We start from the raw sequence: 14,083 nt of genomic DNA on the forward strand, positions 1-14,083 counted from the left end.
TATGTTTTAAAGTATCTGTTTTAACAGTGTTAGACCTTTATTACTTCCAAGAAAATAATCTGAAGTGTTTTGTTTTTGTGTGTGTTTGCTTGAAGTTGGGTGAATTGAAATAAGTCATGTAAATGTGCAGCTAACCTTGATCTTGGTGTGATGAACTTTCTATCATTCTCACCCTCCACTGCCACAATTGTACTTGGTCCTCTGGGGTTCATGTAAATTTCTATATTCTATTACGTAGGTTGCTGGAATTTGCTCTGATGCCCATGCAATCATTCGGTAATCTGTTCTCATAAACAGTTCTTAAAATATTGTGGTTAGTGAAAAGTGTCATGTTAAATCTGGCAAGCGAACGTTGTATAAAGCAGAAGATAGCAATATTTGATAAAATTATCAAGTTTTATGAGTATTCATAGAAGAATCCTGTTTAATATTTAAAATATTTGGATGTCCTTAAATCAGAGACCTGGCAGGTTACTTATGTAGAGAAACAGAAGATCATGTGATGTCCATTAATCTCAGAGGAGTCTCAATTTAGGAATCTCTAGTTTACCCATAATGCTGTTAAACATGCCAGACTGGGATTAAGTAGATCCTTCACAGCATCAAAAATTCAAACTTAATATATCAGTTTATGTAGGTTATGAAATCACTGATCTTACTCTGAAATTGGAAGACTACACGGGACTTCGTCCATAGATGTGAGAAGGATAGAATTGCATTATCAGACACAAAGTTATGTGTTCAACATTTTATTTTTTTCTGTGATGTTTATCAAACAAATAATTTTCTACCTCCTTCTGATATATGAAGTGTCGAGTCCCAGCAGTAGCCCTGCCCAGGTGACTCATCGGCTGATGTCAGAGCAACAGTGTTGATGCTGCATTGTCACTGCTTGCCCAAGATGAGGTCCACAGCCCACAGCTTAAGGAAACCGCGAAGTCATTCCGTCATCATTTTAAATGATTTCACATTGAGAATTTGCTCTATTTTAAAAAGATCCCAGGTTAGATTTCACAGTCTGTTGGTAACTACTTCTAAGGTCCAAACCTCAGGGGAAAAATGTCCTCTTAGGTCCACAGATTCCACTTATTTAGTCTCTTCCTTTTTCTGCTCTGCAGAGAGAAAGGGTCAGGTCATAGTCTCATATATATATGTAATATATATTATATCTGCAATGTATATAATATATATGTAACATATATATCATATATAACAACACATATAACATGTTACATATATAACATGTTATATATAAAATATAAGTGCATAAGTATATTATATGCTATATTATATATATTTTATAATATATATAAAATATAGGTGCATAAGTATATTATATACTATCTGTTTTGTTACAGCAGGACTCATAAGTAGAGTCGTCAGATTTAGTAAGTAAAAATACCAGACACTTTGTTAAAATTGAATTTTAGGTAAACAAATACTTTTTTAGTGTAAGTATGCAATATTTGGAATAAGACCTTCTGGGCTGCAGCCTAGCCCAATTAAATGAAAACCCTTGGGGGTGAGGGCATGGGCACTGGTAAATTTTAAAGTTCTCCAGGTGATTCTAGTGTTTATCCAGGGTTGAGAACCACTGTACTGGATCAGTGCCCAGTCCAGTCATCAGCATCACCTGGAAAGTAGTAACTGCAGGGTTCTAGACCTCACTTCAGACACGGTGAAACAGAAACTCCAGAGGTAGGATCCTGTGATCATTTTTTGAAATAAACACTCTAGGTGATGTCGACCCATGTTAAAGTGTGAGGACTTCTGTTCTAGTGGAAAGACAGATGTTGATTAAATGATCGTGTAAATATGCCATAGCAAACCTTGCTAGGGGTTGACAAAGAAGTATACTGAGTGCTGGGAAAGGGTATGACAGAGAAACTAGATCCAGTCTTGAGTAAAGTGTGGTGTAATTTGGAAAGGTGTTCCTGAGGAAATGGCATTTGAGTGGAGTATGAAGCAGTAGAGATTATTAACTGAAGGTCTGTGGATGGTGGGGCACAGCATACCCAAAGGAAGGAACAGCAGGTGCAAAGGCCACAGGTGGGAAGAGGCTGGCTGTGTTCTAGGAACTGAAAGAAAACCTTGGAGTGGCTGGACCTGGAATCAAAAGGGAAAGGGATACAGCTAGATAGGAGACCAGAGCCAGACCATTCAGGATATTGTAAGTTTGGGACCTTTATCCTAAGTGGAAGGAAAGGTGTTGGGGGTTTTAGGCTGAGGAGTTACTCCACCAACCTTTCATTTTAAAGAGATCACTCTGAGGTCATTATGGAGAACAAACTCTAGAGCCCAGTAGTGGATTCAGAAAGATTGTTCTGTGGTTAAAGATTCTGATAGGGCAAGGCGTGTAAGGTGTCCAAGGTACGGGCTGGGATGGGCAACAAGAAGGAGTCAGATGTGGGGGGATAAGAGTTGAGGCTTTGAATCACATTGGCCTGCTTGTAGATCCAGTATTCATCTCTTATTAGTTGTGTGCCTCAGCCAAGTCGTTTAACCTCTCTAAGCTTAATTTTCTCATATATGAAATGATGATAAGGTTACCTTCTTCATAAGATGGTGGGTGGCCCTGATAATTAAAGGAGGAAGTGATTTATGTAAAGTCGTTAGCACATAAAAAACACTCAATAAAATGAGCTTTTCCAAATTATAATCTTGGCAACTGAAGCAGACAACTTCCTTAGTCCAAGGCTTATAAACACGTCCTGTGGGGGACAAAAAAAAAAAAAAAGTTCTGATATGTAATTAATCTGAGATATGTAGGTTGAGATGATTTGAGGACACTTGGCTGAATTAAGGAACTATCATTTGTCAGTGCGGGAGCTTTACATAAGGAAAATCATTAAAGATCATTCATAAGTGTGTTGTAAGCACATTTTGAAAGAACATGTAAAATGCATGTATCATATTGCCTCAGATTTTAGCTAGTAAGGCAAACGAACTAAGTATAAAATTGTTACAAATTATTTAAGAAACTTGGTCTTCAAGACATTTCCTGTGGTAACTTTGAAAGCTGTAAAAAGTCAGTTTGTACTTGACATTAAAATGTATTTTGATGAGCCTAAATTGCACCTTGCCTTCCTCTCACAGCCAACCGTGTATCATTGGCTTAATGGTCCAAAGAGGCTTCTGAGCTTGGGCAGAGGCCATCTGTGACTTCCATAGCTCAGGTCTTACACTAGATCCTTTGCATTTTTATAGGATATGTGTTTTATATGGATGTATAGATAGGTGAGATCTTTTATTAAGTTCTGATAATATCCAAATAATTTTATGTGTATTTATGTGATAGTAGTAAATAACTTTACAAATAAAATTTAATAATATGCCTGGATATTATATAACAAAGTTAATTTTCATGAATAATGTTTAGAATGGAAAGCAGGAGTTAAAATGTCTTTTTAAATAAAATGGTCACTTTTGAAAAAAAAGCACATTAATTTTTTGGGTATTTGATCTAAGTTTAACATATTCTTTACAAGTTGAAAACAAAATTAAAGATTTAATCTGATTAGGGTGCAGGTAGGAAAGTAGAGGACAATTATAGAAGGTATAATTTCTAAATATTGCTACTTTTTGGTAGTTAGTAGTTATGGTAGTATCAGGCTAAAGTAATGTGGCATTTTTTGACCTAGAACAAAAGAGTTATTGAATACATAATCTATCATTAGTCTCTGACTTTTTTGATGGAATGTTAAGCAAATGTGGTTAATTTGGCATTTCCCCAACATATCATAGGATTAATGTGCAATATGTTTAACTAGCTGTGACAAATAAGGCAAAGTAAAGCATTTAGTTGAGTCTAAATAGGTACTTTTGAAAGTTTTTTTTTTTTCTATTTGTAGTAGTTATTTTAATTGTACTAATTACACTAAAGTTACAGCTACTCTTCTTTGAATATAAAATGTGTGTGTGACTAGCCAAAATGTCCATAATTATACTTAAGATATTGCTATAGAAATGTAATTCCACTAACATTACTACAGCTTTTTATGCAAAGCCAGAATTCTTTAGCATGCATGCCTCACTGACCAAAAATAGACAAATGCCTAATAGCCAGAAATACATTAAGACAATAGCTATGCAAAAGATGACTGTAAGCCAGCAATGCCTGATTTGAAATACCTCATTTTACTTGTCAATATAAGAAAACATGCTGCCCTTGGGAAGTGTGATGTTTAATTATGGATATCTCTTTGTGCATCCCAGAAAAAAAAAAAAATGCTTCTCTCTTGTCTTTGGCTTTGAATTCCAGCTCAATCATGTAAATCTTCAGGGCTCATTGTGGTCGCTCAATGAAGGGTTATTTGAATATCCTTTCATACAAAATTATTCCTTTTCCAGGGCTGAAATGCATTTACTCAAGATTTAGAATTCTGGTTCTAAAAGCTAGAGATTTTACCCAATTTTTGATATTCTGGCTCTGAAACCTGAGAATCAGATTTACAAGTCTGATGAATGCAGCCAAATTTCAAATTGTTAGACCTTCCATAAATTAAGGTCTTTGTACTTCCTGGATAATCTTGCTTAGCTAATACATCAGCCATTCAAGCACTTTTTTACTTAAACTCTTGTAATTTTCTACGTGTTTCATTTATTTATTCTGTAATAATTAGGAATCCTAGATCTAATCATTTAAGTTAAAAAATGCTTAAAAGGCTTTGCACGGTGGCTCATGCCTGTAATCCCAGCACTTTGGGAGGCCGAGGGAGGGGTGGATCGCAAGGTCAGGAGTTCGAGACCAGCCTGGCCAGCATAGTGAAACCCCATCTCTACTAAAAATACAAAAAATTAGCCAGGAATGGTGGCAGGCACCTGTAATCCCAGCTACTCGGGAGGCTAAGTCAGGAGAATTGCTTGAACCTGGCAGGTGGAGGTTGCAGTGAGCCAAGGTTACACCATTGCACTCCAGCCTGTGCAACAGTACAAGATTCTGTCTCAAAAAAACAAAAAAAAAACAAAAAAAAAAACTTTAAAATGACAAAATTTGATTAAATCCAAGTTGTGGGGGAATGTAGTGAACAGGTGTAGGAATTTTTTTTTGGTAATTTTTTTCTCTTAAACATTCAGTTATTCATGTCATCTTTTTAATGGAGATTAAGCAATTAACATAAAACTAGTATTTTCAACACTATCTTTCAAACACAGTATTAGAAATTTTTAACTTCATTATCTGATTATTTTCAATGTGATGTGACACCTTAGGGATAGGAGTATAATTACAAAATAAATTATTTAAATATATATTATATATAATAGGTGTGTGTGTGTGTGTGTGTGTATATATATATAGTTTGTTTGTTTGTTTGTTTGTTTTTGAGACAGTCTTGCTTTGTTACCCAGACTGGAGTGCAGTGGTGCAATCTCAGCTCACTATAACCTCCACCTCCCAGGTTCAAACAAGTCTCCTGCCTCAGCCTCCCGAGTGAATTATTTACATATTTTAAGAAAAACTTCAAACTTTAGTAAATCTTATATTAGTCACTGGTTAATAAAAATTGCACTTCATTAGTAATTTTAGATTTTATGTTAATGTTTCATTGCCAGGATGAAGTTTTTACTATTTTGTTTTATTTTTCACTGAAAATAGAAATGCAGGGTCTATATATGATAACTTTTCATTATCCTTCATGTTAAGACTAAGTAGAACCTATTACAAATTTACTAATTATCATCAAGATCTTTACTCCCCAGGGCATTAGCAGCAGTTGAATCTTAGGTGTCTTGTCTGTGTGACTATGAGACATACATTATGAATGCATGAACATATTTAGGGCTTAATATTCATGAAGAGGGACAACCATTCACAATTTCATTAAATAGAGTATTGTATAAGTAGTGGTACTTATTTACTAGCCTAAATTAAGCTAATATTTTACTTAGAATAACCTGGCTAAATTTATTTTGTCTGCCTCTTTACAAAGAAACACAGAAGTAAATGCAATTTAAGCATACTTGAGGAATTCAAAGGCACAATCTTTTATTGGGTATGGTAAATGATCTGTAATTAACAAGAAGACTTCAGATTAATTAAACAAATTACTCTAGCCAATGGTACAAAGAGCAGAGCTGACAAGAGATGAAATTGCCATTAATTTGTCCTTTTAATAAGATATTAACTTAAATTTGGTCTTTATTCATTCCATTTGAGTATTCCATTCTTACCTTCATTAAGAAATAGTTTTATCTAGTTTATATTTGACATATGATAAATAATTCAGGGATATTTCCCAACTTCCAAATAGCTAACTTGAAAATAATCACTTATTAAAATAGTGAGCATGACAAATATAAAGCTATTGAATTAATTAACCAATAAATTGTTAAAGCAGATGTTCAAGGGCATGAGACTTGAGCCAAGGTGGAGGAATTAGTAGAAAAAGTCAGTTCAACGCAGTGGCTCAGTACATGAATTCTGGAGTTAGGCAGCTCAGGTTCCATGCCTAGCCCTGCTTCTTGCTAACTTGGGCAACATACTTACCTCCGTGTCTGCATTTGTAAACCAAGAATAACCATGGTGCCCAGTTCATAAAGCTGTTGGATGCATTAAATGAGATTATCAGTTCAAATACCTAGTATATGTTATCTGCTCTAAAAATAGGTATTTAAAGACTCGGAATGAAGTAAGAATCCTTTCTCTGAGAAGGGCAATAGAATGAGAAGATTGTTCCAGTGGCAGGGGTTTGAGAAGTTCACTTTAATTTTGGGGAGCTGCACTCAGTTTCTTACCCACAGAGTTTAGAGCTGGAATGGACCTCCCTTAGAGCCTGGCTCAGCACCCATCCCCAGTGTATATTCAAGGAAGCAATGCTTGGGAAGGCCAGTGATGACTGTTGCAGGACAGTGTAAGTGTGAGGATAAAACCAGGTGTTCACCTCATGTTCTCACTGATAAGTGGGAGTTGAACAATGAGAACACATGGATGCAGGGAAAGGAACATCACACACTGGGGCTTGTTGCGGGGGTAAGGGAGCAAGGTGAAGGAGAACATTAGTACGAATACCTAATACATGCAGGGTTTAAAACCTAAATGATGGGTTGATAGGTGCAGCAAACCACCATGGCACACGTATACCTATGTAACAAATCTGCATGTTCTGTATCCCAGAACTTAAAATTTAAAAATAAAATACAAATTTTTTATAAAAAGAATAAAACCAAACTTTCTGGCATCTTATCCAGTTCTCAGATACTCTTTTAAGGCTGTAATTTATATACTATAAAATTTACCATTTTAAAGACTGTATTTCAGTGATTTGCAGTATATTCACAAGATTGTACAACTAACATCACTAATTCCAGAAAGCTATTCACCTCCAAAAGAAGCCCTGTACCCATTAGCAGTCACTCTCTTCTCCCCTCAGCCCCTAGGCGACCACCAATCTGCTTTCTGTCTCTATGGATTTGCTTATTCTGGACATTTCATTTAAGTGGAACCATATAACATGTAGCCTTTTGTGCCTGTTTTTTTTTGTTTGTTTGTTTTTGTTTTTGTTTTTGTTTTTTTGATGGAGCCTTGCTCTTGTTGCCCAGGCTGGAGTGCAGTGGCGCATCTCAACTCTACTGCAACCTCCGCCTCCCAGGTTCAAGCAGTTCTGCCTCAGCCTCCCAAGTAGCTGGGACTACAGGTGCACACCACCATACCCAGCTAATTTTTGTATTTTTAGTAGAGACGCGGTTTCACCACGTTGGCTGGAATGGTCTCAGTCTCCTGACCTCGTGATCTGCCTGCCTCAGCCTCCCAAAGTGCTGGGATTACAGGCATGAGCCACTGCACCTGGCTGTGCCTGCCTTTTTTTTTACTTAACATGTTTTCAAGGTTTATCCTGGCATAACATATATCACTGCTTCCTTTCTTTTTATAGATGAATAATATTCCATTGTATGGATATGTCTTATTTTGTTTAGTGGATGGATATTCAGCAGTTACCAGATTCTTAAAAGGAATTAGGGCTGTGTAAATAGGAAAAAAAAAGTTTAAGGAGGATACAAAGCAGTAGGATCACCACGTTCCTTAGACATTCATCCGTGGCTCAAAACCTCTAAAGATTAAAATTGCTTAGCCTGTTCTGTGGTTCAGATGTGAAAATAGTTATGCTTAGAAATCAAGACAGATTTCTCCTCTGCCCTCTTTTTCTGCCACTCAGGAGAGATAGGCCACTGTATCATGTTTTTACCCTAACCTTTTGGCCTTAGTTTAAACCATAAGATACAAAAGCCAAGCTAAGTCAAATATACTAGCACAGGAGTTAGGAACTGAGACATGTCAATTCCAGTCTAACTCTATGAGCGGAATCCAAGGAACATGTAAACATTCAGGAGCTATGGGCAGCCATGCTCCATCATGGCTCAGAGGAATCATGAGCAGAGAGAGGAGAGAGAGAGTCAGAATGCTGCCTGAAGTACCAGAGCTTTCCAGGCTCCTCTTTTAGGCTTGCTTTTCATCAGGCTCAGGCATTTGGGGGTTCTAAGAAACAATAAACATAGCTAATGTTATCAAGCACTGGCTATCTGCCAGGTGTGTTGCAGATATTAACTCTTTTCATCCTAAAAACATATTCTACAATTCTCCTTATTTTATGGATAAGGAACCCAAGGCACAAAGAGCGTAAGTAACTTGCTCGAGATTATGCTTGCTTAGGGAGTTGCAGAGCTGTAATTCAGACTGAGCCCTGCAGCCTCTCATTAAACTCCCCTTGCAGCCCAAGACAGCTTGACTTGATTTTTATTATCACCCAAAGAACCTTGACTGAGAAAAGGCCCTCTCTGCTCTAACCCTGCTGTCCTTTCTCACCCCTCTTCTCAGCCTCTTTTCCAGACACCTACTCCCACCACATAAGCACATATACCCCCTTGCATCAATTAAAATAACCCACACACAGCTTCAAAATTCCAGCTGTTTTAAACCTCTATTGCCCTTGCTTGTGGCCCTTGGAATTATTTCTGGCTCTGTCTCTGGGGCAAACCTCTATCATCTTTTAGGGCCCTCTTCCCTACTCACCTCCTCTGTTAAAACTTTAGAACCCTTCCCCTCTGCTCCTCCCTTCCCCTAACTCCATGGAACTCTCCACTCCCTCCTCTGTGCTTCTCTGTCTTCTCCGACCTCCACCAGTCACCTCTAACAAGCTACCAAATTTGCTTGTTTAAAAACCTTTAAACCTCTTTGAAGACAAAGAGATAACCTGGTCATCTTCACTCCCGTGGCACATTACAAGTGCTCAATAAATATTTACTGGATGAATAAACCAATAACAATCTTCAAGGATTCTAAGGTATTTGAGCTGCTCTTAGTAAATGCATGTGTCTACACAAGTGTTTGGGTATAGACTGGGCCAGGTGGGGTGGCAGGTTGGGAGGAGAATATTACTGTCTTTAAGTTGAGGATATTTCTAAATCTATATGTGTCCCTATATGTGTACACATCTATACATGCATTTAAAACTCTACAAATATATGTTAATCTTATGAAAAGAGATCATGGGGAAATTGATCATCCTGGCTACCGCTTTGTCCATTTCTGTCCTGGAGGTGGCAGACACCAATATTTACAGGTAGGACAGTGATTAAGTATCTTCTGTAGAATTAAGAAAATAGAGGGCAGGAAGCAGTGGCTCATGCCTGTAATCCCAGCACTTTAGGAGGGTGAGGTGGGTGGAACACTTGCGGTCAGGAGTTCGAGACTAGCCTGGCCAATATGGCGAAACCCTGTCTCTGCTGAAAATATAAAAATTAACCAGGTGTGGTGGCACATGTCTGTAGTCCCAGCTACTCAGGAGGCTGAGACAGGAGAATCAATTGAACCAGGGAGGCGGAGGTTGCAGTGAGCAGAGATTGCACCACTGCACTCCAGCCTGGGTGACAAAGCAAGACTCTCTCTCTCTCAAAAAAAAAAAAAGAACCTCAAGGGATTGCCCAGTCCAACCTCATATCTTACAGCATATTGGTGTCTTAATGATACATTATTAAGTTCTTATTTCATCTCTTTCCAGTTTTTATTTCATCTTCTTTCCAGAAATAAGTCTATAATTTCTTGGTAATATATTCTAATATTATGTCAATTGAAATGATTAAGGAAGATTCCCTTGTATTGAAGGTGCGATCCCTTGCTTTAACTTCAGCACCTTTCTCATATGATTTCTCATAAAATTGAAAAGGATCAGTGTTTGTAAAAAAGTAATTAAGTCACTTGTTTTCTTTCCTTTAGGCAAACAAAAACACATATTCCACATGAGACTCATCCATTTCCTAACTCCTTAATAAAATTTTCATGTCAGTTTTCTCTGGACACTTCACAGATCATAGAGGAATTTAGTCCTGATAAGATATGTAAAGTCAAGAAACAGTAGATGCTGGTGAGGCTGTGGACAAATAGGAACGCTTTTACACTGTTGGTGGGAATGTAAATTGGTTCAACCATTGTGGAAGACAGTGTGGCGATTCCTCAAGGATCTAGAACCAGAAATACCTTTTGACCCAACAATCCCATTACTGGATATATACCCAAAGGGATATAAATCATTCTATAAAGACACATGCACATGTATGTTTATTGCAGCACTATGTACGATAGCAAAGACATGGAATCAGCCCAAAAGCCCTTCAGTGATAGACTAGGTAAGAAAATGTGGCACATATACACCATGGAATACTGTGCAGCCATAAAAAGGAATGAGATCATGTCCTTTGCAGGGACATGGATGAAACTGGAAGCCATTATCCTCAGCAAACTAACACAGGAATAGAAAACCAAACACTGCATGTTCTCACTCATAAGTGGGAGTTGAACAAATGAGAATACATGAACACAGGGAGGGGAACAACACACATCTCGGGCCTGTTGGGGGTGGGGAGTGAAGGTAGGGAGAGCATTAGGACAAATAGCTAATGTACGTGGAGCTTAAAACCTAGATGACAGGTTGATAGGTGCAGTAAACCACTGTGGCACATATATACCTATGTAACAAACCTGCACATTCTGCACATGTATCCCGGAACTTAAAAAAAAAAAAAAAAAAAAAGATATGTACCCAGAAACCATTGTAGATACTTTAAAAACGTATCCCTAAGTACGAGCAGTTCTTCTAGTTCCTTTCTCTTATATCTGTTCAAATGAATATGCTCAGAATCATATAGAAAATTGAGAAGTATGTAAATCATATATAGGAAACATGTATAATCATATCAAAAACAAAAAGGAAATGTACACTTTTGAGCAGATTCTGATAGAAGTTGCCACTAAGCTTTATAAGTTATGATTTTTGAAAATATTGTTGTAATTTTGCCTGTTAGTGTTAAAAATGTATTCGTGAAATGTTTCTTCTGTCTTGGCAAAGCGTAACCTTATTTCTGTTATTAAAGCAGACATTTGCCCTGATGACTGAGAGAGAACAAACAGGAACACAGCAGGAGGTCATTACATGGGATACATTCTCATGTGCCAAAGTTTAAGAATTCTGGAACATAAGTTTCTGTAAATGAAGCCTTATCCCTCACCAGATAAAAGCAGAATCAGGAATACTTTTCTCTTTCTTAAATAGGAACTGAAACAACAACAACAACAACAACAACAATAAAAAACCACTTAGGAATCATGGGTCTTTGCTGATAAGAAATGCTGTTTTCTAGGAGACTGTGTTTTTCTGAGTATGCCAGACTGTTCATTTTAACAGGAGACAGGATTGAAGTATATGCTTGAGGGAATGAACTTCAAAGGTTGACTCTGACCTCGCAGTCATTTTATTTGTAGTGTGGTTTACTCTTGAGGTTTGAGGTTTTCCAGCCATTTTTTGGGGTTTCCAGATAATGATGAATGAGTTCCATGTTGACACTCATTGACTTATAAATACTCTTGGATAAAGTTGACTTTTCCTGGCAGTTAAATCCAAGAAAAACTTAAAATAATTTTATAATGTTATTACTTCCCAGATATGATTCTGATCATTATCATTGAGATATTTTTTAAAGTAGTAAAAGTGAATTCTTGGCATGTCCTAGAAAATAGTTATTGATACAACATATGAATTTGAAAGTAGATGTAGGAGTCCAATAAAGACACTTCACCAAATGCGAGCTCTGTTTCCACTTCTGTCTTCTGTTTTGTAGTTTGTTTTCAACCCTCCGATGCTGAGTTTTGCATTTAGCATAATAGGCGTGTAGGCTGTTCTCTGAGGCAAGCACACAACTAAATTACTGTTTTCAGGACTCTGAATGTCTGAATGGAAAGATACTTGTTAGTGTAGGAGTTGCCATTTTGGAAAACAGAATAGCAAAAATTGTTAATATTTTGGTAAAAATTCAGATTGAGCTCTTCTCCTGCTTTTCTTCCTACATGTTTTCCTACATCAGAACCACGTTGTTGTTATTATAAAGTTAATTATGTTATTTCTGGTTCTTTTTTGGAAAAGTTCCTCTCCACTTGAACTCTTGTAAATAGCAAATTAAAAGTAAAATATAGCTATCAAAAATCATATTCTGGAAAGATGGTTTGCTTATGGTTTAATAGTTTTCTTTTAAAGGTAATTATTTGATCATGAGAAGATTCTTTTTTAACCTTTTAACTTACATGATTTGATAGCATTTCAATAATAACAAAAACAGAGAGAAATCTGTTACTAATAAGAGAAGAACTCAACTGGGGTTTGGCTTTCTTTTTCTAGAGAGTAGGACAAACGACTAGCTCTAGAGTAATTATGAGGCTGATGAAGTTTATCTCTAGCCTCTCTGTTTCTTTCTTCTTCTTATCTCTTTTTCAGCAAGGAGCTGATGTCAGCCATATCTTAGAATGAATTTTAAAATATTGTGTTAATAGCCAGCTTTCCCCACACTGTACTGTTACAAACATTACTGCTGCATGATATATTAATAAGTCTCACATGGAAAAAGAGTATTGCAATATAAAAAAGCTTGGAATATTCTGGTTAAACAAAGTTAAAAAGTAATGTGTTTTTCTTTTGAGACACAAATCACATACGAAAAATTTAGCATTTTGTATACAATTCAGTGGTTCTTAGTATATTCACTATGTTATGCAACCATCGCCACTAATTTGAAAAGATTTTTACTACTACAGAAAACAATCCTGTATCTATTAGCAGTCAGTCCCAAATTCCCCCACCTCTCATCCCCAGGCGATCACTGATCTTCTTTCCGTCTCTGGACTTGCCTATTCTGGACATTTCATATAAATGGAAACATATAACATGTGGCCTTTTGTGACTAGCTTCTTTCGCTTACGTGTTTTCAAAGTTTATCCATTTTGAAGCACGTGTTAGTACTTTATTCTTATTGTGACCGAATAATATTCCATAGTATGGATATTCCATATTTTATATCCATTCAATCTATTGATGGGAATTTGGAATGTTTCCACTTATGTCTATTATAAATAATGTTGCCATGAATCTTTGTGTCACGTTTTTGTGTGAACATTTGAAATTTTCTTGAGTATATACCTGGGTGTAGAATTGCTAGGTCTTTTAATTTTTTGAGGAACTGCCAAACTGCTTCATGTAGCAACTGTACCACTTTACATTCTCACTAGCAATGTATGAGAGGTTCGGTTTCTTCGCATCCTTCCCAACACTTGCTTTTTTTTGTTTGTTTTGTTTTGTTTATTTATAGCCAACTTCATAGACATGAAGTGGTATCTCATTGTGGTTTCATTTTCAATTCCCTAATAATTAATGACACTGAGTGTATTTTCATGTGCTTATTGGCCATTGTGTATCTTCTTTGGAGAAATGTCCATTCAAGTCTTTTTCCAATTTTAAATTAGGTTATCAGTCTTTTGGTTGTTGAGTTGTAACAGTATGCACAGTGTGAATTTTTAAGAATATCATATGATAAGCATTCTTTCAAAAATGTATGTTAACATGGAGTTCTTTTTTCCCCCCAAAGAACATCTATTTACATCTTTACCCATGCCTACATCCTGAATGGTATTGCCCAGGTTTTCTTCTAGGATTTTTATGGTCCTCAGTCTCACATTTAAGGTTTTGATCCATCTTGAGTTGATTTTTGTATAAGGTGTAAGCAAGGGGTCCAGTTTCAGTTTTCTGCATATGGCTAGCCAGTTTTC

General features: G+C 36.6%; 1 protein-coding gene across 3 annotated transcripts in view; it reads left to right on the plus strand.

The window, feature by feature from the left end:
* The window catches only part of RELN (reelin), a 508,320-nt gene that overhangs the window by 69,869 nt on the left and 424,368 nt on the right, over positions 1–14,083 (plus strand). The gene's annotated exons all lie outside the window — the stretch shown is intronic.

The sequence above is a fragment of the Papio anubis genome, chromosome 4 (genome assembly GCF_008728515.1).
Source record: "Papio anubis isolate 15944 chromosome 4, Panubis1.0, whole genome shotgun sequence".
Lineage (NCBI taxonomy): Eukaryota > Metazoa > Chordata > Mammalia > Primates > Cercopithecidae > Papio > Papio anubis.